Source organism: Amblyraja radiata, chromosome 9, assembly GCF_010909765.2.
Source record: "Amblyraja radiata isolate CabotCenter1 chromosome 9, sAmbRad1.1.pri, whole genome shotgun sequence".
NCBI lineage: Eukaryota > Metazoa > Chordata > Chondrichthyes > Rajiformes > Rajidae > Amblyraja > Amblyraja radiata.
Window position 1 is genome coordinate 49,862,649 of NC_045964.1, and position 26,971 is coordinate 49,889,619.

General features: G+C 43.7%; 1 long non-coding RNA gene across 1 annotated transcript in view; it reads right to left on the reverse strand.

Annotated features, from left to right (window-relative positions):
* Positions 1-334: 334 nt before the first annotated feature.
* Positions 335-26,971, reverse strand: part of LOC116977073 — a 66,574-nt gene continuing 39,937 nt past the window's right edge. The window contains exons 2-4 of the long non-coding RNA XR_004413112.1: positions 21,149-21,231; positions 3,210-3,366; positions 335-617 (exon numbers count right to left, since the gene is read on the reverse strand). This is a non-coding gene — a long non-coding RNA (uncharacterized LOC116977073). The remainder of the gene's footprint in view (positions 618-3,209; positions 3,367-21,148; positions 21,232-26,971) is intronic.

Consider the following 26,971-nt stretch of genomic DNA (forward strand, 5'->3'; position numbering starts at 1 on the left):
TCTCTGTACTGTACACTGACAATGACAATTAAAGTTGAATCTGAATCGGAATCTGAATCTGAATCTTGCTCTCCATTATTGGAGCACTCCCTAGAAATGCCTGTGCCTCTTCATGACTACATTAGGTGCCCAATGACCACCTTGGCCTGAGTTCTCAAGTGCAAGAGATGATGTAATATTCAATGGCAGTGCTCATTGGGCAGGGGGTTATTGAATCAGTCGTATTGCTTGTAGATCAGGAAACCGGGTAGTTTGGCTGAAGATGGGGCAAGATTGAGGGAAGGTGGTTGGTTCAGCACAAGAACAGGGTAGTCAATGAATACATTTACCTGGCAGGCATCCCAATCATGCGATGAGTTAGTAATGGCATGTTGACCCAGGAACGCCCAGCAACAGGCACTCACAGTGCAACAGAGTCCTTGTCCCCCTTGCAATGCTCCATAAGTGGTTTTGCATGAGAAATGACATAATTGCCTGTAGCCTGATGTGGAAACCATGTCTGATTCAATAGAATAACTCACACTGGGAGATGCTTCATCAAATTTCCAGAGTGGCACAAATCGGTCCAGGCGAGATTATTATCGTACTTCACTCCAGAAAATAATTAATTGTCATTTCTGCAATATTGAAAGAAACATTACCGAAATTAATTCATAGGCATAAATACTGTGCCCTTGTCCATTATCAGTTGTTTAAAAGGCAGAATTAATCGCTTTGAAAATTAGTGCATGCCTTCAAGATAAAGTGCACAGCACCAATACTAATTATTAATATTATTGATTATAAGTCTACTGCATATACTTTTTCAGGCACATTAAAATATCAAACCCAGCCATATTCACTTTTAACAGGTACATAAAAGATCAGTTATATGACGTGTACACGTTGACAGGTAATGCTTAAATCATTTCCACCCCGGTGCTCCTTTCCTTAGCACTGTAACAATGTGGGTTCCAATGCTCATTCAGTGATGTTCCAATGTCAGCCTGGCCACATCAGCAATATTGTCCCTGCGTTTACCCTCCCAGTGGGACAGACCTGGTGCCGTCCCAGAGTTGGTCATTTCTTTAAACTTAGAAGAAGACAGGATGCTCACATAGAAACGTACAAATTTATTACAGGGATCAGAGAATAGATGCTGGATTGATCTTTTTTTTCTGACTGGGAAGTCTGGTACTAGGCAGCGTGCTTCAATGGGCAGTGCTCATCTGCACCCTAATGGATTGTTGACAATTTTATCATTAGTAATTGCCATCTTAACTTTCCCCATTCCTATACATACTTGGTCCAGATGCAGAGGGCCCGCATACTGTCCAGAAGCAATGTGGATTCCAGTGCTGTGAGTAGTTAATGGCAGGGTCTCTGGAAGTGCAGCAAAACAGCCAGGCCCACAAACACTGCGAAAATCTTTAATAGCTGGCAAATAACTATTCTAACCTTGCTGACTTTGGAAATAGCAGGTGCTATTTATTAATGGTTCTCTGATATCTCTGACAATCATAAACATTTAAAACTCATTAAAATGTAAGCAAATAATTATTAAAGGTAACATACTTTGAAATCTAGGAGTCTTGGATTATGTGCATGGATCTGAGAGATAATCACAGTTTGATGCTGACAGATCTCCACAGGCCTGGTCTCCAACATTAGAATCATGTGGGGTTCAGTAACAGAGTCCAACTTCCAATTCACCACTCCAAATCCATCAGTAAATTTGTGATAGACTTAAAGGCACAAAGTAAATTTGGGACATCTGCAAAGTACATTTGGGACATTTGATCCCTACAGCCATCAGGCTATTAAACACAACAACAAATAAGCTTTGAACTGCAACAGACTATTAATATTATTGCACTATATTTGTTTATTTATTGAGTATGTGTGCATGCGTATATATACACACTGTATGTACTATGTTTACATTTTCTGTTGTGCTGCAGCAAGCAAGAATTTCATTGTCCAATCTGGGACATATGACAATAAAACTCTTGATCCTCTTGGAAAGCACACGTGCAGAAACCCTGACATACTCCAGCTAACAAAACCATTCGCATAAGGCATGAGTTCTGATTCTTTTCTCAGCCAACTGCTGTTATTGGAATTTCAACTGGGAAAAATTCAGCAAGATTTTGAATCATCTTCTACAGTGAAACGTATGCAGATTGTGACAACCTTTAATTATTATGCTTTTTAAATCATTACAATGTCACAATACTCAGATTATTTCAATATCAACATCTTGAAATATTACATTCTGGGCTTGGTCTTGGGCCCTCCTTCAACAACAGTCTTTTGGACTTTCTGCCCAACCGACCTCAGCCATCTAAAATTAGTCATAACATTTCCTCCATTCATTAAGCTGGAAAGTTTGCAGAGAAGATTTACCAGGATGCAGAGAATATTTACGAGGAGGTTGCCTGGAGTCCCTATAGTTCAGGACCACGAGCTCGGGACTCGAGGCCCTGCGCTATAGGGATAAGTTGAGCAGGCTAGGACTTTATTCCTTGGAGAGCAGGAGGATCAGGGGGAGTCGTATAGAGGAATAGATAGGATAAGTGCCAAAGTCTTTTATCCAGAGTAGGGGAATTCAGAACTAGAGGACACAGGTATTAATGTGAGGGGGAAAGATTTAATAGGAACCTGAAGGCCATTGTGGCCATATCCCTTTCTCCCTTCCACCCTCTGGGTGAAAGTACAGGAGCCTGAAAGCCCTGGTATCCAGACTCGAGAATAGCTTTTCCCCCACTACTAACAGACCCCTGAATCAACGCCCTCTTTCACAACCCTATCATGGAGGTGCTGCCACGTACTTTTGCATTCTCATTATTTCCATTTAATGTATGTTTGCCATTTTGGAATGCACAATAATCTTTCCACCATTCAGCTGTTTTGCATTTATCGTTGTATTTATTATTGTATTTTTCAGTAGCGTATATACTGTTTATGAGTTGCGTGCGAACAAGGAATTTCATTGCATCTGGTGAGTATGACAATAATTTCATCTGAATCTGAATCTTAAGTATCAAGGTCAATTTCTGGTTATCAAGTCAGCAGGTATAGGTAACTGCTTAGAACTGATTTCCTTTCAATATTGCAATTACATATAATTAATGCATAGCATTTATCAGTATTTCACAAAATCCATTAATTGCTGATAGCTCAGTGACATTGAACACGATTCAAGTTAAAACATGAAATCAACATCTTACCTCCGATGCATATGGTGGTCAATCATCTCAGCTCCAGTGTGTTCCTCTGGCCAAGACTTCCTCAGGATAGTGTCCTAGGCCCGACCGTCTTCAGCTGTTTCATCAATAACCTTCTTTCCATCATAAGGTCAGACATGAGAATGTTTGCTGACGATAACTGTGTTCAATTGATCATTGTGTTCAATTAATTCCACAGAAATAAATCACTCTGCAAGATCTGAGCAACAATCAGGCATATACTGATAACATCATATTAGTGAAAGTCACAGGAGGTATCTCCTTGATATTCAACTATAGTTTTGACCGAACACCCCCCCCCCCCCCCCCCCGAACAACCTGGGATTGTTATTGACCAAAATCTTAACAAATGCAGCTACAGGAGTAAGTCATATGCTTGTATCTTACAGGGACTGATTCACCCCATGACACCTCAAAGTATTTTCACCGATCAGTAGGCACCAGTCAAGACAGTAACAGAAGACACTCCACTTGCATGGGTAAAGCAACACTAATAACTCAGGAAGCTTGATACCATCCAGGCCAAAAGAGCCCTGTTAGATGTTATCTAATCTTTGATCTAAACATTCATTCCTTCGGTCACCAGCACACTGTGTTTGAATTGTGCACCATTTGGAAATGCACTCCAGCAAAGTCCACAGCTTCTGCTATCAGAGGAAAGATCAGCAGAAGAAAGGGGCCACCACCAACAAGGAGATCCTCACAGAGTTATACACCCTCCTGATGAGAATATAATAGTAAGATTAAACGAGAACTTACCAGTTTGAAGTTTGATCTTTATTTTATGAGGAGTTACGTTGGTGATTACGTGAAGAAGAACCCGCCAGTGCGCATGCACGTCAATCTTCAAAGCAGCAGTATGCATTCACTGATAACAGAATATTTGAAGTAACATAGTAAGATCAACAACATGAGAACTACCATATGACCTTTATGAGAGAGAGGGTTGGCGTGGTGGCCACGTAATCACCAACGTAACTCCTCATAAAATAAAGATCAAACTTCAATCTGTTAAGTTCTCGTTTAATCTTACTATTTTACTTCGGAGTCACGTGAGTGATTCCGTGAAGAGTTCAAAGTTCTGTGATTTCATGCCGCAGATTCAAATCCCGGCGTCTCACTGCATCGATTGACTCAGAATGAGTGAATAATCAACAATGCATTAACCATAACATTGATTCAAATGTATTAATGGCTTATGTGAATAAAGCAATCAATAGCAACCCCTCTATGTCAGGGGAGGCAAAAGTGAACGCAAAACAGAATGGGCAAACAGCCCGGTTTCGGCAATCAGCCTATGGTAAAACATTTTTGAAAATGCATTCACTTGACCATCCTGCGGTCACGAGGATATGGTCGATGGGAACGTCCATTCCGCCCTGATGGAATGAGATGTAAAATCATCAGTGTCAATACCTGCATAAAACCAGAACCTGCTTCAGCTACCTTGAAATAGTCTGAACTGGCTTTTTCTTGTGTGATTGTTTGTGGTTAAAAAACAATGCTGATTGCGGTCCAGCGGCTGTCTACCGATTTGGCGGGTCTTCTTCACGAATCACTCACGTGACTCCGAAATTAAATTATCATTCTTTTATTACTGTTTTTTCAAAATCTTGGAACTCTTGTATCATCACTACAAGAACACAAGAAATTCCTGAAGGCATCCCATCGTTGTTCTCAAGGACAATTAAAGATGGATAATGATTGACCCAGCGATGCCCATTTTCTTTGATTGATTAAGTACAAGTTCAAGTTCAAGTTTGCGTTTATTGTCACTTTACCAATTAAGGTACAGTGAAATTTGAGTTACCATACAGCCATACTAAGTTATAAACAACAATACACAGCCACATAAAATAACATTTTATATAAACATCCATCTGGAAGTGGCGGCGCTGCTAAGCAGCTGCGGCTCGCCTGCAGTCCGTCTGTCTTTTCCCTTTTTTTGTTTTCTTTTGTCCTGTTAGATGGATGTTTTAGTTTATTTTAGTTATGTATGTGTGGGGGGGGGGACTTTTTCTAACCTCTTCCTTCAACGGGGATGCAACCTTTTCCTTGTCGTATCTCCGTCTCCATCTGCGCTGAGGCCTAATATCGTGGAGCTTGCAGTCTCCAACTGGAATCGACCTTGGGGGTTCAGGTGGCAGTGGCAGTGCCTGTGGACTTACCATCACGGAGCTGGCTGACTTCGGAGGCTGTGGTGGCGCTGTGGCTGCGATCCGAGCGGAGTTTCGGAGGCTTCGGCCGCGGGCCCTGTAACATTGGGAGCTCACAGGTCCCAGGTTGGTGACCGATTCTCCGGAGCTCCCGCAACAACAGCTTCACCCGCTGGACTGGAGGGTGGCAGGTTCGTCTGCCCCGGGTCGCGGAGTTTGAATCGGCCCATTCGCGGAGCTTGGAATCGGCCGTGGGGATGCCTGGAGTGCCTGGATATCACTGTGATGGATGTTTGTGTTAAACTTTGTTCATTGTGTGTTCTGTTGCTTTTTTCTCTGTCATGACTGCAAGGTATGCAACTTCGTTCAAACTATTATTTGAATGACAATAAATGAAACTCTAACTCTAACACAGTGGAATCAACATTCCCCACTGTGATGGAAGGCAATAAATTTCAGTCATCTTCCTCCTTTGTTCACCCGTGGTGGTCGGGGCCTTTGAATGCTCCGCAGTTCGCCGCTGTCAACGGTCCGATGACCAAGCCCTCGCATTGGGATGTTGGAAACTCCGGCGTCGGGACAAGATCGGAACACTCCGCAGCATGGAGCTCCCGGGTCGGCCACAGCTTCACGGTGTTAAAGTATACAGGCCCCGTGGTCGGAGCGCTTTCGCTGGCGATCCTCGGCAAAGGATCACCCGCTCCGCGATGGTAAGTCCGCACCGTGCCTGCGGCTTGAAGCTCCGGGCAGGTCCCCAGGCAAGGCCGCCAACTCCACGTTGTAGGCCGCAGGTGGGACGGAGATGCGACACGGAAAAAAAATCGCATATCCGTCAAAGTAAGTGGCTGAAAAAAGTTTCCCCCGATCCCTCGCCCCACCCCCAACATAAAACATACCAAGAAACATTACCTTATTGGGGGTTGCACATGTGCTGAAACATGGTCTGTACGGTTCCCATGAGAAGCTTCATGAAAGGCTCATAGATGCTCTGTCATTTCCACAATGATCACTGGGAAAGATATCCGACTTAACGGTTACCTGCCTAAAGCAACCATGGTTGCACAAAAAGGTTACCGTAAACATGAGAGAAAATGTGGAGCAGGGCAACCCAATGATCCCCCATGTGTAGAAACAAGCAACCGCAGATACTGGTGTACAAAGGAAGCCACAGGGTGCTGGAGCAGCTCAGCGTGTTAGGTAGCATCGTAGGAGTGGTGCTGCTTCTTCCTGCATACAGGCAGCAACTGAAGAAAGCACCCCCAGAGGTGAGGACTGCACAGAGCTGGTCCGGGGAGGCAGAGGAACAACTCCAGGACTGCTTGGAGTCTGTGGATTGGGCATTGTTCAGGGACTCGGCAACAGACCTGAATGAATACATCACAGTCGTCACAGACTTCATAAGGAAATGTGTGGAGCACTCCGTTCCAACAAAAACCTTCTGAGTGTTTCCTAACCAGAAGTCTTTGATGAACCATGAAGACCAGATCCCGGGCATTCAGGTCTGGCGATGCAGAGGTCTATAAGAAGTCCAGATACGACCTTGGTAAGGCCATCAAAAAGGCCAAAAGGGACTTCTGCTCTAAGCTGGAGGATGAGATGGATGTTCGGCAACTGTTGCAGGGCTTGAATGCAATCACCTCCTACAAGACAAAATCAGGAGGAGGCTCAAATGACAATGAAGCATCTCCCTGACACGCTCAATGCGTTCTACGCACGGTTCGATAGGGAAAACTCTGATGTGCCTTCCCGAGCCCCTATTCGCCCTGACGGTGTTACAGTCACAAAGGCTGACGTCAGACTTCAAGGGGGTGAACCCTCAGAAAGCACCTGGACCTGATGGTATACCCGGTCGAGTTCTCAAGATCTGTGCAGACAAACTGGCGGGGGTTTTTGCAGACATTTTCAACCTCTCACTTCTGAAGTCTGAGGTTCCCACCTGCTTTAAGAGTGCATCAATAATACCGGTGCCCAAGAAGAGTAAGGTGATGTGCCTCAATGACTATCGACCAGTGGCACTAACGACTGTGGTGATGAAGTGCTTTGAGAGGTTGGTTATGGTGCACAACAACTCCTACCTCGACAAGAACCTCAACCAACTACAGTTCGCATAACACCGCAACAGGTCAACGGAGGATGCAATTTCACTGGCTCTCCACTCTGCACTGGACCACTTGGGCAATAAAAACACCTATGTCAGGCTGTTGTTTATAGACTACAGCTCGGCCTTTAATACCATCATCCCTTCCAAGCTGGTTACCAAGCTCACGGAACTGGGCCTCTGCGCATCATCTGCAATTGGATCCTCAACTTCCTCATCCACAGACCACAGTCTGTTCGAATTGGAGGAACCACTTCATCCTCAGTAACAATTAGTACGGGATCACCTCAAGGCTGTGTGCTCAGCCCCCTGCTTTACTCACTCTATACCCATGACTGCGTAGCCGGTCATAGTGCGAACTCCATCATCAAATTCGCCGATGACACCACTGTGGTTGGACGAATCACAGATGGGGATCACAGAGTACAGATGTGAGATCGACCGTCTGACCAAATGGTGCCAGCACAACAACATGGCTCTCAACATCAGTAAACCAAGTTGATCATTGATTCGCACTTCCAATGCTATGTTTGAAAATAGCCACCGTTCACCCTTCATGCCTTAAAGCAGTTCTAACTCATCCTCAATCTCCCGCGGAGCTTTGTGAACTTGCCAGATTTATAAATTAATAACTAATTCAACTTGGAAAAGAAAGTTGACAAAAATGATGGAGAAACTCAGCGGATGAGGCAGCATCTATGGAGCGAAGGAAATAGGCAACGTTTCGGGTCGAAACCCTTCTTCAGACTGATGTGGGGGTGGGGGGGGGGTGGGGGGCGGGAAGAAGAAATGAAGATATGGAGCCAGTGGGCTGAGGGAGAGCTGAGAAGGGGAGGAGAAAGTAGGAAAGTTGCTGACTTAAAAGCCATGTGCACCTTTTTAAGTATGGAGATTTATCTTACTGTAAAGACAGTCAATTTCATCACTCCAGTAAGGAAACTACTCAAACAGAAGAGCCTCTTCCTCACAGATTGGGGGGATTTTTAAAATCCGCAATCAATTATTTTCTTTCATACTGTTGCGGTCTGTCTATCTTTTTCTCCCTCTTAATGCAATCATTGAAAAATTGTACTACCCAACATAATGCCATCTTGCAGCAATGGCCCGGAGGATGACAGGTCCCAGGTCTCACAGGAATGCAGCAGTACTGGAATGAGATAGAAGGGGAAAATCTGAAGGATAATATGTAACTGCTGCCTTGTTGTGGGTTAACAGTTCATAAATACGTCAGGTGGATATGCTATAAATGATAGAAAACCTACAACATAAAAGGAAGCCAATCAGTCCATCCTGATGCTACCTAGCCTAATTTCACCTTCCAGCACATAGGCCTGCAGGTCCCAGCTCTCCATATATTTTTTGTCTGATCTACATTTCTCCCTCTACCATCCTTTCAGACATAAATTCCAGATCCCGCCACCTTCGGGGTGAAGTTATGTTTCCTCATCTTCCTTCTGACCCTTCTACTTTGAGCCTATGCTTAATGGTTTTAACCTGTTCCTCTTCACACTGTCTCGGCCCCTCATTCACCTAAATTATAACTCCCTTCAAAAATCAATGCCAGGCTATCCCAAATTCCTGTCATAACATTCCTGCTTTTATATTCTACATCTTAATAACAAAAGAAAATCACTCCATGAACCTTTGAATGAATGAATGAATGAATTAGTTAATTGATTCATGGTTTATTGTCACATATGACACGTCACAGTGAAGTTCTTTGTTTTACAAGCCCAAGCTTTGGAAAGAGTCACCACATGAACGGCGCTGACAAAGTTACAAACTTTGTAACACATGACATTGTCTTCTGCCTTTAAACATCTGTGAATGTACACACCAATGTCCTTTTATTCCTCGACACACTCAAAATCTACGTTGTGGTGTATTCCCTTGTCTTTCTGCACCTCCGCAGAGATACACACACTTTTTTTGTATTCAATTCCATTTTCCATTGTTCTGTCGACATAACCAGGCCATCTCTACCTTGCTGCCGTCTGAAGCTTTACTCCTCATTATCAACTACAGCCTATATTTGTAAATTTGCAAACATCTTTGCAATACCACCTAAATTTAAGCATAAATCATGAACATATGTTACACACAGTAAAGGGTCTTTGGAACCTCATGCAAACAGTGTCCTAGTCACAAGAAATATCATGAATTTGGATCCAATTTATCCCCTTGCTTGCAACCCATGGGCTTTACTTACAAAACATCCTCAAAACCTTACAAAAATCTATGGAGACTGAATGACAAGCTTAAGAAGATGTGGGTGGACTCCACCTTTACCTCCTGGATATGCAACTACCTGACGGCTCATCCACAGTTTGTTAAGCTGGGGGACTGTGTCTCTGGCACAGTGTTGTGCAATGTTGGAGCCCCACAGGGAACGGTTCTGGCCCCGTTCCTCTTCACCCTGTATACTGCAGACTTTAACTATAAGTCTGACATGCCACGTACCGAAATATTCAGATGACACAGCGATTGTGTCATGTGTAAAGAACGGGCATGAGGAGAAATACAGGAACTTGACCAGTGCCTTCTGTGCCTGGAGTAAAGAGAACTGTCTCATTCTGAACACAGCTAAGACTAAAGAGATGGTGGTTAACTCTGGCAGGTCCAAGCTCCCCCTTCAGCTGTTCAATGCTGCAGGGGCTGACATTGAGGTGGTGCAGACATATAAATACCATGGAGTGCACCTGGATAACAAACTGGACTGGTCTGTCAACTCTGACGCCCTCTACAAAAAAGGTTAAAGCAGACTCTTTTTCCTCAGAAGGCTCAAATCCTTCAATGTGCGTAATGATATGCTGCACATGTTTTACAACACTGTGGTTGCAAGTGTTATTTTCTACGCTGTTGTCTGCTGGGGCAACAGCATTAGTGCAAAAAACAACAAGCTGGACAAACTGGTTAAACGAGCTAGCTCAGTGCTGGAGGGGAGAGTGGACTCTGGGATGGATGTGCTTGAGAGGCTTACGAGGTGCAAGGTGCAGGTCATCATGAAAAACCCCGGGCATCCCCTCCATGTAATTCCGGAGAGTCAAAAGAGCACTCGGAACAACAACCAGCTCCTCTCCCTGCCCTGTAGAACGGAGCGGTTCAGGAGTTCCTTCACCCCTGCAGCCATTAGATTTTTTAAATACTGACCGCTAGGCTGTAGGGGGTGCATTTTTGCACTTTTCAATTTTTAATTGTTAATTATTGGTCTTTTTAAGTATTTATTGCTCTCAGGTAGAGTCCACAATGTATTTTATGTATTTTCTGTCTGCGTTCGTTTTGAATGTGTGGGTTTGTTGGTTGGGGGCTTCTGGACATCTGAATTTCCCTGAAGGGATCAATGAAGGATTTATTATTATTATTATTATTATTATTATTATTATTATTATTATTATTATTATTATTATTATTATTATTATTATTAATCACATTGCCCTTACCAACAGTCTATGATCTCATCTCTGAAAATTCAATCAAGTTCATCGGTCTTGACCACCCTTTAATAAATTCATTGTTACCATCTTTGATTAACCTGTGTTGAAGTTTTGTGCTCTCACCTTGGATTGCTCCTACTAATTTACTCGTCAATTATGTTAAACCAACTGACATGTAATTACACAGTTTACCCCGACTCTTTTTAAATGAAGGCATGATTTTGGGGAGCCCTGCAACCCATTGACACCACTCCTGTAGGCAGAGAAGGTTGGAAAATCGTGGTCAGATCCCCTGCTGTATATTTTTTATAATGATAAGAGATTAGGAAAGTAAATGATTTATTACATGATGATTTGTGCGTCATAGTAAATGTGTTTAGTGTAATGATTCAAGGCTTCAGTGAGTCTATACTTAGAATGGCCATACTTAGAATGTGTACAGTTTTGACCATCTCCCATAAAATACAGAGTACACCTGCCACAAAGGGAGTGCAACAAAGATTTGCTAGACTGATTCCTATGGCGGCAGTATAGGAAGAGATTGAATCCCTACTTCCAACAGCTTAAAGAATAAAAGGAGATTACATCAAAATTTACAAAGTTCTTACAAGGCTCTATGCGGAAGTATGCTTTCCCAGGCTCAGGAGTCTAATACCAGGAGTCACATTCTTAAACTAAACAGCAAGGTACTTGGGACAGAGAAAAATCGTTAAAATTCTCTACCATGCAGGGCTGTGGAGATTTAGTCATTGAATCAATTCAAATCAAGGTAATAGATTTCTGTATACAAAGGGAATTGAGGAATATCAGCATCATTCAGAGAAAAAAAGCTTGAGACAGAAGATCAGACACAATCCTGATGAATAATAGGGCAAGTAGACATAACATTGGAATTGAGAAAAGCAATAGGCCATGTTCTATTGTTCTTCTCAGAACCCAATACATATATCATCACGGTCTTACAATTTATCAATTTTAAATGTTAAACGACTTTTTTTTAACATGTGTATCACAACTATTATTTCATACTCTCCCTCCTTGATCACAGAATTGGCATCATTCTGATCTTGATGGGTGCAAAGGATGGTGCCAAAAGTGGTAGTGGAATCAGATATGATAGTGGCTTTTAAGAGGCTTTTAGCTAGGCTTATAGATATGACCAGTAAGGTTGACTGCTAACTTCCTCCACAGATGCTGCCTGACCATTGAGTTCCTCAGCTGCTTTCTTTTTTTACAGCATCTACAGCAGGGGTTCCCAACCTTTTCAACCCCGTTTACCCCTGGCAACTTTAATAGCACATAACAATATTATTTCACTTATTTATGAACAACTAATGATGAACAGATATCAGTATACCAGAACTAAACAGTCAGTGAATGAGAAAAAATATGTTCAAATCCAGAATCAACAAATTTACCCCCTGAGTAGGTGAAATATATCCCCTGGGGGTGAATTTACCCTTGGTTGGGAACCCTTGATCTACAGTCTCTTGTGCTTCCATGCACTCCCAATTCTTGTTCTCTGTTACAACCCCTAAAGCTACATTTGACGATCCCTCTACTATAATATCACTTCTCCATTGTTTCTTAACCACTAATGCCACCAATTGCCCCTTTCCCCAACTTTTTTTAACCCCTTTCTCTCTTGTATATGAAACCAGGAATGTTGGGTTGTCAGTTCTATGCTCTTTCAAGCCTATGTTGGAGTGTTTCCATAAATCTATCAGTGCCTTCAGTGCATCTGCCTTCTTCACTACTATTTGCATTTAAGACAACCAGCTTGCCTTTTTTGTTCTTTTTCCAAAGTGTTCGCTCTGCCTTCCAAATGTTTCATCAATTTCATGCCTTCTGTTTCCAATCTTCCTTTTCACCTTCCTGAAGCTAAGTTCAACATCCTATTTCTTTGCCAAGCACTTTTAAACCAACCCTTACAGCGCCAACTAACCTGCTTACAAGGAATTGGTTCAGCCCCACTGAGGTACAAACTATCTGCCCTGTATATGTCTCCCTAGGTCTAGATCCAGTCCCAATACCCAAGAATACAAAGCTTCTCTCCAGCCATGCACTAACCTCCTATCTCTATTAACCCCAGCCACTGGGAATTATCTGCAGAATGTTGCTCTCCAGATCCTGCTGCTTAATTCCATTCCTCTATTTATAATCCACCTGTAGGATTCTGTCTTTTAATTGCAATGTTGTTTCCTGCAACACGATTTCTCTTTAACAGGAACCTGGCTGATTGAAGGTTACCGACAGTTTAATGAAACCAGGAGAATAGAGAGTTCCAGATCAGTGTGAGCCATCAACTCAACTTGGACCTAGTAACATGGTCTGTAATTCAAAACTTCCCTTATGCTGGAAAGTTGTACCACTATCGTTCAGACTGTGATAAATTGTGATCTTGGAAAATGACTGCAGATGAAATTCATGCAAAGACAAATATAGTGGTCTTGTCTTTTCACACAAAGAGATCCGGCAATTACTGATCATTGCAATAATCGATTCATGAGGTATTCACATATGTGCCTTTGGACTGCTTAGGCGATTTGTCAGGCGACTGCCGGCGACTGTCAAGTTGCCGGCAGATGCCTGCAAAACTGACAACTGGAACGGCGACTGACACACACACACACACACACACACACACACACACACACACACACACACACACACACACACACACACACACACACACACACACACACACACACACACACACACACACACACACAAACACACACACACACACACACACACACACACACACATCGCTTCCTTCACCAGCCCGTTATGCAGGCGGGGACAGGGTAAGCGGGGGGAGCGCTGTCTGAGTGAAATTCACATGTTGCAAAGCCAAGGTGATACAGACACACACCACGATGAACAGGAAGGTCGGCGCTGTAATTAAGACGGCTAAAGCACAGTGTACGGTAAGTCCCTTAAAAGAGGAGGGAGAAGGACAGAGAAGGAATGGAGACAACTTTTAAGAAGCCAGAGATACACGGCACTGAAGTTCGGCGAACATTAACATTACTGGTCGGTTATCCTTGGTTCTGAAAGCTACTGCTTATGTTTTTTTATGTTTTTTTCCCCCCAATGAGCCAATGAAATTCACCGGTCAGCACCGGCTACAACCTCCTGGCAACCCACTAGGACCTCCTGATGACCCACCTACGACACGAGAATTCTCGCTACTCTCCATGGCGGCTTCATTCTGGTCGCCGCTAATTTTTCAACATATTGAAAAATTTGCGGCGACCGTATTGAGGCTGCGACTAGTTCCCAGAATGCGGAAACTCCTCACGACCATGAAGACGATTCCCCGGCAACCACCCGCGAACATGTGGCGACTGCGTAGTCTCCTGCAGTCGCCTAAAAAGTCGCTTAAGTGGGACAGGCCCATTATGCTGGAAAGTTGTAACACTATCGTTCAGACTCTGTGATAAATTTTGATCTTGGAAAATGACTGCAGATGAAATTCATGCAAATATAGTGGTCTTGTCTTTTCACACAAAGAGATCCCGCAGTTAATGATCATAGCAACAATTGATTCATAAAGTATTCACATACTGGAAGTGATTTTTTTTTTTAAATGAGCAGTAACTTATAATGGGTCTTTCCACTAAATTAAAAGTCAAGACTGAAGGAGGACTTAATGGAAATATATACAATTATGAGAGGAATACAAAGGTTAGATAGGTAGAACCTATTTCCCAGTGTAGAAGTGTCAAATGAGAGAAATGAGAGAATAGTTTCAAGGTCAGGAAGGGCAAGTTTAAAGGAGATGTTCAGGGTAAGTTATTTTTACAGAGTGGTGGTGCGTGCCTGGAAGGCACTGCCAGGGGTGGTGGTGGAGGTAAATACGATAGTGGTGTTTCAAAGGCTTTTGGATAGGCACCCATGGATATGTTTTGGATATGTAAGGAATGAAAGGATTTGGATCACTTGCAGGCAGAAGAGATTAGTTCAACTTGGCATTGTGTTTGGCATGGACATTGTGGGCAGATGAGCCAGTTCCTGAACTGTACTGTGTTCAAAAGGGAACTGCAGATGCTGGAATATCGAAGGTACACAAAATTGCTGGGGAAACTCAGCGGGTGCAGCAGCATCTATGGAGCGAAGGAAATAGGCGACGTTTCGGGCCGAAACCCTTCTTCAGACTGCGGGTTCTGTACTATACTGTTCTATGTTCTATATAGTGGTCTTGTCTATCGTACTATAGAAGTATACTGTTCTATGTTCTATGTTTTCTCAACCAAAGCATCCTAAATCAGGGTTGGCTCTATGATTGGAAAGTACTCAGAGTGTGAGTACGCTAAAACTCAAACTCACCTGCAATACTACACATGCAGGTAATCTGTGTGAAGCTAGTTATTTTATTCCCCCTGCCCAGAACAGTCCTCAAAAGTTATCACATTCCCACACCCTCCTGGCTGAGAAACAGTGTGTAGCCTGAAATATCCTCAGTTTGGTCTTAACAGTGGCAGGACTCTCGCCAATTAGTGAAGGGACCTCATTCACAAAGCACCCCAAATTTAATGCTCAGAGAGAATTTAAATAGTCTTGAAACATCTGACATTAAGAAACATTTAAAAACTATTTAAATGGGAGTTTTGATATTTAAATTGCAAAATACATAGTAAAATATCTAACGAAGGGGAGCCAACGAAAGGGACCATTACCCCTCTGGTCCCCTTCGTGGCTCCTCTTCCTCCCCCGTGACACCCCCCTCCCCCCATGGCTCTTCCCCCGTCTTTTCTCCGAGCTCACTCCCCACCGCCCACACACCCCTCTCCCCCCACAACCCCCCCCCGCCCACACACACCTCCCCCCCACAAGCCCCCCTGCCCACACCCTCCCGCCCACACACACCCCCGTCCACATAACCCCACACACACGCACACCCCACACATCCCCCTGCCTACACAACCCCCCCACACAGCCTCCCTCCCTCCCACCACCCACACAACCCCACAACCCCCCCTCCCCACAACCCACCCTCCCTCACAATCACCTTCCCCTACAACCCCCCCCCCCCCCTCACAACCCATTCCCCTACAAGCCACCACTCCCCCACAACCTCCACAACCCCCCCTCCCCCACTACCCCCCCTCCCCCCTACCTCCCTCCCCCACAAGCCCCCTCCCCCAAAAGCCCCCCACCCCCACAAGCCCCCCCGACAACCCCCCCAAAACACCACATAAACACCACACTCACAGTTCTGTAGACATGCAGTGTGTTCAGTTGATTCACAGCTCAGACAGAGTCATGACCTCTCCCTCCCCCATCTTGCAGAGACTGAGCCACACCCACACTTCCGGGTTTTATAATCCCTCCCACCAGAAGGGGCGTGGCCTTCATGGCGTGATTGACAGGAAAGAGACTCTCAACATTTTTTAAATACTAATAACACTTTTATTTTTCATTGATGGGAAGAATCCTCTGCACCTGATGAGCGGAGGGGGACTGAGTAAGATGGCCAAAAATCACAGCCATAAGTGATAGTGTTTTATCTAAAATCAATAAACAGTGCAAACAGGAAGTTGTCAAGTTTAGACTTTTAATCATTTGCCATTTCCAACCAACCACCACCAACCATTTGCTGTGCTTTATTTATTTAAAACCAACCATTTGCTGTGCTTTATTTATTTCAAACCAACCACCACCAACCATTTGCTGTACTTTATTTATTTCGAACCAACCGCCACCAGCCATTTGCTGTGCTTTATTTCAAACCAACCAGATTAAGGGCACTCAAGGTCACTAAAACCACACTCACAGTTTAGTAGACATGTGTTCAGTGTTATTCACAGCTCAGACTGCGACGTGACCCTCTCGCTCCCCCCATCTTGCAGAGACTGACTGAGGCACTCAACACTTCCGAGTTTTATAGTCCCTCCGGAAGGGGCGTGGCCTACAGGAGAGAGAATCTCAACATTTTTTAAACACTAATAACTCTTTTATTTTTCATCGATGGGAAAAATCCTCTTGTCCTGCGCAACGGAGGGGGACTCTGAGTAAGATGGCCAAAATCACAGCCGTAAGTGGTAGCGTTTTTTCTAAAATCAATATACAGAACAACAGGAAGTGGCCAAGATCAAACTTTTAGTAATATAGATATGGATAGGATAGGTTTCGAGAGATATGGGCCAAATGTAGGCAGGTGGGACTGGCGTAGATGGGGCTATGGTGGTTGGTGTTTCTGCAAGTTGTGCCGTAGGGCCTGTTTCCATGCTGTATGATTCCATGACTCTATGACTCGATGAGATGCTTCCTGACTGACTGAGCACCTCCAACACTTTATTTTGTACTCAAGATTGCAGTATCTGTAGTCTCTGTGTCTCTCTACCTATTATAGCTTAACTGGATAAAACACAGCATTTCCACTTGAAACCGCTAGCATAAGCCAGTGAGTCCTAGCCCACTGCTTTCTAAACTTTAAATTGTAATAGGATGGAACCAATGCAAGTTGATGAGTGAAGGAATTTCACAGCACCTTAATCTATTTAAAATATTTTTTCCTTCGGTTTATAGGAATTCAAGGATTCTAGGTACAATTATGTTTGATACATTTAGACAGTCACTTAAATAGACATGGTATAGAAGGATACAGTCCTTACAAAAATAAATGGGTTTAGTGAAGATTGCAAAAAGGCTGGCACAGATATGGTGGGCCAAAGGGCCTGTTTCGTGCTGAGCAATTCTATGAGCAGTCCCATAGCGTTAATAATCATGATCTCCAAGACTTTGGCCCTGATACAACATCAGTCACTTATTAGATTTTGTTGCACCAATTCTCCCAATAATTGAAAATAGTCAAATCATAAAACTGAACCTATTTTTATCCAAGCAATTCTATCTGGATATTAAGCTAAAGATCTCTACTTTCAATATCATCACAAATGGCAAATTCATATGGCTGCAAATCATGTCAGTGCTAATCCCAGGCTAAGTGCGGATGATTGGAGTACCTACGACAATGCTGGAAGTGCTTGACACCAATATTTTCATATTATTTGTGTGACCTGCCACACATTACATTTTCCTGGCAAAATTGCCCTGTTTTTATTGTGGAGAAATGCTGGTTTTGCTTTTATAAATTTGATCTCCACGGTTCTTTACATAGACTGAGCAAACTGTCTCTGTTTGCTTTCAGTCTACATTTGCGACCTGACGCTCATTCACTGGCTTGACTCTGTTGTGTTGTGAATAGAGATTCTATTTGCAAGTGTACACAAATCCAAACATATTCCCAAAGTGTGATGACATTCTGCATTAGGATCATATTAAAACAATTTGTTTTTTGCATAGGAATACACAAAGATTCGTTTGGAATAATTAGTAATTTCACCTTTTTAATTAGCATCCTGTCATCTTTACAAAGCAACAGCAATTGGGATTTATATACTGCTTTTAAAAAAGAAACACATTCCAAGATACTTCATAGAATCAGAAATAAGTGCCTGAATCAAGAAGAAGAGACCAAGAATTTAGCCATAGGTGAGGTGTAAGGAAAGACAGACAGCAAGAGAGGGATGTGATAGAGAAGGGTCTCGACTCAAAACATCACCTATTCCTTTTATCCTAAGACCTGCTGAGTTACTCCAGCTTTTTGTGTCTATCCTCGATGTGGGAAGACAGACTGGCTCAGAATAGGAATTCCAATGTGGGCCACCGCATGTTGGACAAAAGAAGGCGAGTGCACCAAAGGCCAGAGTGAGAGGGACAAAAGTGTGACTGCGGGATTGGTAAGCTGAAGAAGGTTAAAAAGATAGGCAAGTTTGAGAAATTAGGTTAAACACTTGGATGACAAACAAAGGCCTTGGGAAACTAGTTACTGGTACTAGAGGGTCATTGAGGACAGGCAGAGCAAGACTTTATATAAAAAAAATAGGAGGAAGGAACCGACTAAGGTGGAGGATAGGGTACTGCACTGAAACATAATTCTGAAAAAATAGGGGTTGAGGGTTTCAGCAATTCTTAACATAGCAGAACAAGATACAAGATACAAGATACATTTATTTGTCACATGTGCCAGTTGGCATAGTGAAATGTGATCACCACACAGCCAGACAATAAAACAAAGAACAAAACACACGATAGAGTTCAACATAAAACATCCCCACACAGCAGAATCAAAAGTTTCCCACTGTGAGTAAAGGCACCAAAGTCAGTCTCTTCCTGTGATGTTCACCCGTGGTCGGAGCCTCCGGAACTCTCTGCAATCGCCGCTATGGGCAGCCCGCCGCTCAGGCCCGCTCGCCGGGATGTTGGAACTCTGACGTCGGAACGGGAGGCCAACCTCGGCGGCTTGAACCTCCTAAACGGCCGCCGCTTCCCTTCGGATTCTGCAGCTCCCGACATCCCCAGGCCGCGCTGGGCAGAAATTCAACACTGGCGGCCCTCGGCAAAGGGCCCCAGGGTCTCCGCGATGTCGATCTGCGCTGCCCGCGTTGGGAGCTCCGCGAATCACAGCCCCGCGATGTTGGAGCAGCGGGCCTAATGCTCTGGAGCTTCAAACGGCGATCCAAGTAGGCCTCACCCGCTCCACGGTGAATCCAGCACCGCGCCGCAGCTGCCGAAGCTCTGGTCTGGTCCCCGATCTCAGGTAGGAAAGGCCGCTCTGATCCAGCTGGTAGGCCGCGAGGTGGGGGGCAAGGACGCGACTTGGAAAATAGTCGCATCCTCGCTAGGAAGCGACTGGGGAGCGGTTTCCCCCTTAACCCTCCCCCACATAGAAAAACTAAAGAATCCCCAAAACAAAACTGTTAGACAAACTAAAATAAAAAAAAGATAGGAAAAAACGGACAGGCTGTAGGCAGAGGCGCCTTCAATGCAGCGCCACTAGTGGACCGTGCAGAGTCTCTTTCTAATATATGAAAACCACATATGCAAAAAAAATCATCTATCTCAGAGACAGGACAAAAGGGGGTTATTTGGTTTAAAAGCTGTAAACATGAAACCGTTCTTTTAATTGTAGGAACTCATCTTTCATACCATACCCACACTTTGCATCCACTCTAAATCCCTGAGGCAATCAGAAATGCATTTCACCCAATTTGTTACAATTTGCTCAGCTCAGCTTTCCCATGCAGACAAAATCCATCCATATTTAGGGAAGACTCGTCCATAGTAAGAGTTACTGTGGCCAATAGCTCCCATATCAGTGAGAACTTTATATTGCGAGATAAAGCAGCTCCTACCAACTTCACATTTAATCTTCACTAAAACTCATATAACCCACTATCTGACAATTCAGAAATCCCAATAATTCAACAGCAGGTTTACCAGTAATATTTACTCCCTTCCCACTCACTGGGGCCCCAGCTCCTGCAATGACCTTGGTTTCTACACTCCTTTCCCACTCCAGGCCTCCTGGTATCCAATTTCCCTCCATCACATCAGGAGTCAGGTTCCTACATCCCTTCCAACTTAGGAGTTAACGCGATTTACCCACTTTTGACAGATGGGTCCCTCACACCGTCTCCTCTGTGACCCATATCTAATTTCCACATACTTCCCCCCCCCCCCCCCCCCCTCCTAATTTGTCCTGGTCCTTTCTGGCTTCCATTTCTCACACTCCACCACCTACAATCAGTCTGAAGAAGGGCCTTGTCCCAAAATGTCACCTATTTATTTTCTCCAGAGATGCTGCCTGACCCACTGAGTTACTCCAACATTTTGTGTCTATCTTCCCACCTAGGAGTCCCAGTTCCCATACTCCAATTCCTTTCAACAGGTCCTGCTTCCCATGTTCTATTTTCACTCAGTGGGGACCTGGTTTCCATGCTCCCATTAATCTGACCTGGTCTATTGGAAAATTTATTAGGGTACTGTGTAAAATATCACTCAAAAATAACACCCAAAAATGCAGCAAGCATGCTATTCAAGCAGAGAAAGACCCGAATCATGTCATGTGATAGGAGTAGAATTGCCAGTTATCGATTCTCCTCTCATCTTCCAATCATCATAACAAGTCACCTTCCTGCTAACCTTGATCAGCCTTTCGCTTAAAGAATGAAGACAGAAGTTTAAACAAAATAATATTTGAAGCGGTTGGAATCTGGACAGCTCTCTTGGAATCAGTGGTCAGAGAGGATTCCATGTTACTTTTTAAAAGGTTAGTGAATAACTTCCATAAAAGTGCTATTTTAAAAGTTGTGAGGCAAGCAAAGGTGGAAATATAAGTAGTTCCTCCAGATAATATATGTATAACTAATGATTATACATTACCTTGAATGTACTTTGATATAATGAGGGTAAAACAGAGCCATGTTATACCAAGCATCTTTGACTCTTTATCAACTCAGTTGGATCTATAAATAGAATGGAGAGGAGAGGACTATCATTCACTGTAGTTTAAAACAATGTTTCCACTGCTCAATTAGCTTATTGTAGTTAACATAGAGAAGGGACATTCATCAAGTTTTTGACAAGAAGAAAATATTACCAAAATGCTATTGCAACCATATTATACTTCTGCTTAAAATTCTGATTTTGTTTTAATACAAATTCTCATGGCATTGGATTTATGACTACTGCCAACTGGATTGATGTTGCAGAAAGTCATTCTATATTGGGTTATTAATAGTCTTTAACTGGATTGCCAACATTGCCTGTATTTTTAGGTTACAGAATTGTCCTGAAACTAATAGTCAGCATTTAATAAATATAAATGGTTTGACCTGCAAATAAACAGTTGGATGGACTCTTCAGGAGATATTCAATATAAACTGAAGGAACTTTCAGCTTGAATGGCAAATTGTTTATCACTGAAATCACTTTATATTATGTGATCGTGAGCGTAGCAATAATAAAGGTTAGAACCTAATCCAAGAGAAAAGAATTAGATACAGCAGTCAAGTATTGTACTTGGAATAAAATACTATATTATAATGACTAAGGATATAGAAGTAAACAGCTATAATAGTCATTTGGGATAGAGGGAATATGGATCACTTGCTGGCAGAGAAGATTAGTTTAACTTAGCATTATGTTCCACGTGGACATTGTGGGCTGAAGGGCTGAAGGGCCTGTTCCTGTGCTATACTGTTCTATGTTCTATGGACACTGGCTCAATCAAATTTCAAAAACCCTTCCATTCAAGCACTTGACTCCCATTTATCCCATAAAATATATATTTTAATTGTAAGGTATCATGAATCGGAAGAAAACAGTAGAAAATATTTTTTTGATAACTGCTCATGTACTTTCTGCACATATAAAGTCCTATTTGTACCTAAATATTTAGCAATGGTTGGTAGAACTAAACTTACTATGTGATTATTCTGATTATTAGGCTTTGCCCTAAAAATATTTTATGTAACTTCTTGCCATAATCTGTTCTTTTAATAAAATGAATGTAGGAAATGCAACTGAATCTCAAATTGAGCAATATATTCTATCCACATCAGGCACAATCAGAATGGTTCATTTCTGGAGGGGCCTTGAGCACTCCGCAGTCACCACTACAGCGGCCCGATGTTCAGGCCCTCTCACCGGGATGATCGGAGGTCTGGCGTCGGAATGGAAGAACACGCTCAGCGTCTTGGAGTTTCCGAATTGGCCGCTTCTTACCGGAGACCGTGGCTGCCAAAGTCAACAGGTCGAAGTGGGCGGAGATTCAACACTGGTGACCCTCGGCAATAGAGCCGAGGACTCCGCGATGTTAGAGTCAGCGGCTAGAAGCTCCGCAGACCACAGCTCCATGGTGTTAATCAGCAGGCCCAACATTCCGAAGCACCAACACGGCGATCCCGGTAAGGCATCACCCACTCCGCGATGGCATTCCATGCAGCGTCGCTGCTGAAGCTTTGGCCAGTCTCCGGCAGGCACGGCTATGCCGATCCAGTTGGTAGGCCGCGAATGGGGGCGAAGATACGACTCAGAGAAAAGACGCATCTTGACCAGGTAAGTGACTGGGAAACGGTTTCCACCTTTCCCCCGCCCCCCACATAAAAAAGACTAAGAAACCTTTAAAACATACTTTGTGACATACTAAAAATAACCCAAAAAAGGGTGTAAGGACGGACACCTGCTGGCGAGGCTGCCACACTCGATGGCGCCACCCGATGTACTTCTGGGGCGATAAGAAAATTGAAGGAACAGGGAAGTGTAGGCATCAAACACAAGTAAGAAAAATCCAAATCACAAATAATGTTCATCAGAATTCTTTGTCTCATGATAGGACAGTAAAAGCCTCCCTGAGATCACATTACTCAAAATTACTTCCAATTGAAAGACTATCTTATAAAAAATAGCCTTCACAGCACCAATGCATTGCACGGTGAATTCAGCCAAGAATGCAATTTGACAGAGTTCTGATGTCTGTTAAAGCTCCATATGGATTTTAGGACATCAGAGGGTAATTCCAATTTTTCTCAAATATGCCTTGTGGAAAGAGAAGTGTCGCTCTGCTGGTTGTCTTTGGTGCACTGAACATTGGGATTATTCTACTGACGGTTATTCTGATTAGAATAAATCACGCAGCTCTCTGAAAGCCAACACACTGATTTGTAAACAGGAGCTCATTGAAGAGTGAAAATTATGTACAAAATGGAAGGGCGCAAAATATTTTTACCTCGTTGAACTGTATCTACCAACTTCATGAAAAACATATTGATCAATTCAAGGCTAATTTGTAAAAAAGACTAATAGAAACATAGAAACATAGAAATTAGGTGCAGGAGTAGGCCATTCGGCCCTTCGAGCCTGCACCGCCATTCAATATGATCATGGCTGATCATCCAACTCAGTATCCCGTACCTGCCTTCTCTCCATACCCTCTGATCCCCTTAGCCACAAGGGCCACATCTAACTCCCTCTTAAATATAGCCAATGAACTGGCCTCGACTACCCTCTGTGGCAGAGAGTTCCAGAGATTCACCACTCTCTGTGTGAAAAAAGTTCTTCTCATCTCGGTTTTAAAGGATTTCCCCCTTATCCTTAAGCTGTGGCCCCTTGTCCTGGACTTCCCCAACATCGGGAGCAATCTTCCTGCATCTAGCCTGTCCAACCCCTTAAGAATTTTATGTTTCTATAAGCTCCCCTCTCAATCTCCTAAATTCTAGAGAGTATAAACCAAGTCTATCCAGTCTTTCTTCATAAGACAGTCCTGACATCCCAGGAATCAGTCTGGTGAACCTTCTCTGCACTCCCTCTATGGCAATAATGTCCTTCCTCAGATTTGGAGACCAAAACTGTATGCAATACTCCAGGTGTGGTCTCACCAAGACCCTGTACAACTGCAGTAGAACCTCCCTGCTCCTATACTCAAATCCTTTTGCTATGAAAGCTAACATACCATTTGCTTTCTTCACTGCCTGCTGCACCTGCATGCCTACTTTCAATGACTGGTGTACCATGACACCCAGGTCTCGCTGCATCTCCCCTTTTCCTAGTCGGCCACCATTTAGATAATAGTCTGCTTTCCTGTTTTTGCCACCAAAATGGATAACCTCACATTTATCCACATTATACTGCATCTGCCAAACATTTGCCCACTCACCCAACCTATCCACCTTGCAGCCTCCTAGCATCCTCCTCACAGCTAACACTGCTCCCCAGCTTAGTGTCATCTGCAAACTTGGAGATATTGCCTTCAATTCCCTCATCCAGATCATTAATATATATTGTAAATAGCTGGGGTCCCAGCACTGAGCCTTGCGGTACCCCACTAGTCACTGCCTGCCATTGTGAAAAGGACCCGTTTACTCCTACTCTTTGCTTCCTGTTTGCCAGCCAGTTCTCTATCCACATCAATACTGAACCCCCAATGCCGTGTGCTTTAAGTTTGTGTTTATAATATTGTTGTTAGTGATCCAATAGCTGCACATGAAATAGCCTGAATGAAATCTCTATCTTTAACTCCACACATTATGGAGTCATCGAACACATAAACAATTACCCCGCACACATTCTTCACTATTTATAAACACGTGCTGCTGCCTTCAAGGATCTTTGGAAGTGTATACCGAGATTGCTCTGTCTCTCAATGCTTACAAGAATCTTAACACTCATGTGCTTTGTCACAGTCAATTCAATTCAATGACAGCAGGTATTGACTACCCAAGGACAAACATAAAGAAGCACCGAACTGCGAATCAAAAACATCACCAAATGATTTTAAACGTTTAACCTTAACCATTAGGCGGGTCTATTTTTTGCTATACCTCACTCTGAAAACACTATTGAAGGGCAAAGTCCACAATAACTGACCTAAGAGTCAGAAAGATCTGCTCACGATCATTGCACACAATTCATTGTACAATTCCAAAAACAGGCCGATGTCTATAAAGATAATGGCAACCAAACAAACATCCAGTCCGCGAATAGCCTCTAACTGATCTCTATCTTTAGCACCACATATTGATCCCTCAACATTTCTTATCAAGCATTTTTCAATTTACAATCAATTATATTTGGACCAGGAACAAATCCACTTGAGCCAACACTGAAAATTCACTCTCAGACTATGAAAACAAGTGAAATAACAGTTTGTTATTAATTCCCACACCCTTTACTTTTCATCTGCTTTATCTATCTATCTATCTATACATAACTAAATCTCACATCTTGTTATCTTCCGGTTTGCGTTGTTTTTATATTTGCGCAAAACGGTACACGATAGCACTACGATTTTTCGCCACCTTACTCACCATTGTACTGTGCTGCAAATGCACCGTTTTGTTCCAATTGGTGGTATATTTTAAAAGTTATTAAGGTTTAAAAATCTTAAAAACGGCACATCGCCGCACTGATTGGCCGCGTCCGCTGTCAGTCACCGGCACCCACCCGCCTCTGCCCGTATCCGCCCGCCTCTGCCAGAGGCCAGAGCTGCTGGTGCTCTGGGGCCATGCCTGGCTCTGAGGGCATCGACGGCTGATGCTCCTTCGGGCACGCAAGAAGGGAGAGGAGCGGTAACCTCGAGATCCTGGGGAGGTGAGGAGGGAGCATGGGGGGATTGAGGGAGAGGAGGGGGGTAGGGAGGGGAGAGGTTATGGAGGGATGGAGGGAATGACTGAAGTTAGGGGAATGGAGAGGTGAGGGAGGTATTGGGGGAGGGTAGGAGGAGAGGCAACAGAAGAGGGAGGTGAGGAGGAAGATTGGGGAGGAAGGGGGAGAGGAGGAGGAAGGGAGTGGGGAATGGAGGAGAGGAGGGCAGTGGGGAGGTGATGAGGGATAGTGGGGGGCATAGGGGAGGTGAGGAGTGGGGAGGTGGGGGATAGAGGGATAGGAGGGAAGAGGAGCAATGGCGGGAGGGTGGGAGTGACAGAGGGTAGGGGAAAGGAGAGGGAGTGAGAGGTGAGGGAGAGATTGGGGGAGGGGAGGAGGAGAGGGGAAAAAGAGAGAGGGTGAAGAGGAAGAGGAGAGAGTGCTGGGGATGAGGGTAAATGAGCCGCGCCTGCGCAGTTGTGGGCTATGGGTGAGTGGTGGAATATTGCGTTGGGAGAACAGGTTGTGTTGGGGGACCAGGCCTCCCATGTGACAGGAACCCAACGGGTCCCTCATAGTCCAGTTTTGTTTTAGAAACAAGCTTTCCATGAGTTCTCATTATTATTATATTTCCATTTGCGGTATCACCTTTTTCTTACTTTTGAGAGAGATCACACAATTTATTGAACAATACTCATAGTCATAGAGTGATACTGTGTGGAAACAGACCCTTCGGCCCAACTTCCACAAATTTGTTGATCTCCACTAACACATGGGGAAGCAAGGAACTGCAGGTGCTACTTTACAAAAAAATAGACACAAAGTACTGGAATAACTCAGCGGGTAGAGTACTGGAGTAGCTGGAGCTGCTCAGTTACTCCAACACTTTGTATCTTTACTTCCACAAACACATTGTTTCCTTGTGCGCTGACATGTGGATGATCAGTTTCAAATACGTCTGATGTTTTTGTCCCAAATCTTACCCATCATCTCCAGCCCTATGGCCCAGGATACCCTCCCCATCTGTTCAGTTGGAAAGTTGAATGCGCTCATCTGTGCTCCTTCCCCCGCATCATTGTCGACCAATTTTTTACAATAATAATTTATTAGCCAAGTATGTTT